Raw genomic sequence first — 3,315 nt, forward strand, 5'->3', positions numbered from 1 at the left:
TTACAGGGCAATATACCTGATGTAATAAAAAGAAAAAGAAAAGACAAAGCTACAACAGATTAAAGCCCTCAGGAATGTACATCTAATTGACACTACATTGCATTAATCATTAGCTGCACTTTTTGCAAAGTGTGGCTATGACAGTCCTGAACAAGAAGCGTTTCCTGTTTAAGCTGCAGTAACTTTCTGACTATGGATCATCGTTCCTTCTGTGGCAGATTTTTACAGTTCCTCTAATGCATTTGGGACGACTGTCTCAAAGTGACCTGCAGCTTTCCTGACAACTCCTCGCTTGCTCTCCTGCTAAGAACTGTAGCCCTTTTCTGTTTTGTTTTTTTTTTTTAGAACCTTCTGCTACCATATCCACCACTTCCACCACCAGATCCATAACCACCACCATAGGGACTGCCCGAGCTTCTTCCACCAAAACTGCCCCCTTTCATGGGCCCGTAATTTGATTGCTGTTGTCCACTATAATTACCAAAATCACTGTAGTTTCCACCACCACCATAGTTACCTCCAAAATTTCCTCCTTCATTGTAACCATCACATCTTCCTCCTCTACCATATCTACCACCTTGGTTTCCATATCTTGGTCCACCACCACCATAGCCTCCTCTGCTGCTATAACCAGGACCACCACCATCACCTCCAAAACCATTGTAACCACCATCACCCCCTCCATAACTTCCTCTGCTGCCACCACCTCCACCACCATTGCCTCCTCTTCCAGCAAAGTTTCCACCACAGCCAAAATTACCTCCACCACCTCCAAAGGTCCCTCCACAACCCAGAAAGTTGCCAGATCCCCCTCCACGGCCTCTTGGTGACCCAGCAGCAGACGGCATCTCTTGTTTAGAAAGGGCCTTTTTCACTTCACAACTATGCCCATTAATAGTGTGGTATTTCTGAACAACGATTTTATCAATGCTATCATGATCGTCCAAAGTTACAAAAGCAAATCCTCTTTTTTTTCGCACTCTGCCTGTCTTCCATAACTTCTATGGTTTCAACCTTGCCATACTTCTCAAAGTAGTCTCTCAAATTATATTCCTCTGTATCTTCTTTAATACCACCAATAAAAATCTTCTTCACTGTTAGATGGGCACCAGGCTTTACCGAATCCTCTCTAGAAACAGCTCTCTTTGGTTCCACAACATGCCCATCAGCCTTGTGTGGTGGAGCACACATTGCTGCATCCACTTCTTCAACACAAGAGTAAGTCACAAAATCAGAGTCCCTGGAACGTTTCGTTTGGGGGTCTCTCATTACCACACAATCTGTGAGTGTGCCCCATTTCTCAAAATGTTCTCTCAAACTATCCATCTGTAGTTTCAAAGCTCAGACCACCAATAAACAGTTTCCTCAACTGCTCTGGTTCCTTTGGCTCATGGCCCTCCTCCCCCCGGTGGCGGCGGCGGCGGCGGCCGGAGTCGGGCTGGGGCGACCGGGCGGTGGTTTTACCAGACCTATTCTTAATCTCTTAAAAATCATTTACTATCCCTTTAAATTGCATCCACCCGCACGACCCCACACCCCACAACGAAGGATATGTAAGTTTCCAAGTCTCCTTAGGCTATTGCGCACTCACGTCTCTGTGATGCCCCTGTGCTCATGAATAAACTTGTACGCATTTTCTCTCGTTAATCTAATTGCCACTTTATTTCAGCAGACTTAAAAGACTCGGAACATTTAGAGCGGAGAGAGAAAACCCCGGGCTCCCACAGCAGCTATAAAAAACAGAATCGTTAGTGTTCAGTCACGTAATTGGGTCATTTGGACACAAGGTGGCAGTAGACTACCAGATTTATCGAAGGAGCACTGTAAAAAAGTCAGTGATAGCCTTTTAATTAAAAAAATGTTTTTTTTATCATCTCATCACATGTACATCTAGCTCTTCTTCAGTATTGTTGGTCAGTCACTTAGATTAGCCTTGATGAAATTTTAGGTTGTTTTCTAACAGTTTTTTTAGAAGAATGAACTCTGAGTGACTAGAAGCCACTAGAATGTGTCACAAGGGTAAGACCTTTAATTGTTCCCAGTTCCTTGGCACTGATGGCAGCCTGCAGCAGGCACCCAATAAATAATGGTGGAGCAAAAGATCATCTTGCATCCAATTTGCATATATAAATTGTTTGCAAGTCTTTTCTCACATTAATTCCGATAATCTGAAACTTGAAGAAAATCCTTTTATCCAAGAATTTTAAATTTAGCACTGTTTATAGAACACTCATTTATTCAAATGTGCTTACAGTGCCTTATTCTTTGTGCTAGAAACAAAACAGCCATTCTTTGTTGTATGGAGCCAGCTCTGCCTTACACCCAGGAGTGTCCAGTTCTAACCCAACACTCCCAGGCTTCCGCTTCTCCCAGCGGTGTGGATGACTGGCAGGGCTTGTGTGGTCATGGCGACAGTGTACCAGAAGTCAAATACCTCATGATGCAGGGGGGTGCCCTTGCTCTTGAGTGCTCTGTGCTGGCTGCTCCCTCAGCCAGAAGGCATTAGGAAAATGTGCTCTTCAGGAGGTTCTTAAAGGTTGTAGGGGAAGAAAAATAATTTGCTCTCTGCCCTCCATAGTTCTTAACCCAAACTCTTTATGACAAAAGAGGTTAACAAGAGAAAAACAAGTTCACTAACAGGTATGCCTCACATACACGTGAAAAAAAAGCTAGAGAAATTAGTAAGCCTCTGCAGTAGTTCTCAAAACATCTTGTTAAACTTCAGGCTTAAACACTCTCAGTCTGAAGTAGAGACGAGGGGTGTGTAATGATGATGAGATGCTCAGCAAAAGCACCACACAAGGAAGACAAGGTTTGTTATGCAGACTGAAGTCTGGGCTTTCAGTGGGTAAGAGTTTCTGGAGATTTCATTAGCCTTTTCTTCCTGGTACAGTGGAGACGCAGATTTCTCTTAGCAAAGGGTAACTCCTCAGAGTCACACCTGTGTCTGCAGTGTCTCGAAACAATCAATTTGTAGAATAGGGCATTTAGCCTGGTGGTTGAAGATACCCTCATCCCACATCAGAAAAACTGAGTTCAGGTCCCACCTCTGGCTCCTGACTCCAGCTCCTGCCAATGCAGACCACGGGAAGCAGCCGTGATGGCTCAGGTCACCAACCTGGGACACATGACTTGAGCTCCCAGCTTCTGGCTGCAGCCATTGTGGGCACTTGGGGGATAAACCAGTGTAGACTAAAGTCTACCAATACGCCATTTTAAGAATTAAAAGATCTGAATGACTTAGTCTGCCCCAGGGCCCCCCACCCATTTTTTTGTTTGATGATGTTATGTGCATTTCTTCAAAGCCTGGGCACT

At 44.4% G+C, this 3,315-nt stretch overlaps 1 pseudogene; it reads right to left on the reverse strand.

Moving 5' to 3' along the window:
• Positions 1–1,494, reverse strand: LOC100349587 (heterogeneous nuclear ribonucleoprotein A3 pseudogene; annotated as a pseudogene).
• Between the last annotated feature and the right edge of the window lie 1,821 nt (positions 1,495–3,315).

Source organism: Oryctolagus cuniculus, chromosome 14 (genome assembly GCF_051225735.1).
Source record: "Oryctolagus cuniculus isolate XC-2025 breed Fujian yellow rabbit chromosome 14, ASM5122573v1, whole genome shotgun sequence".
NCBI classification, from domain to species: Eukaryota; Metazoa; Chordata; class Mammalia; order Lagomorpha; family Leporidae; genus Oryctolagus; species Oryctolagus cuniculus.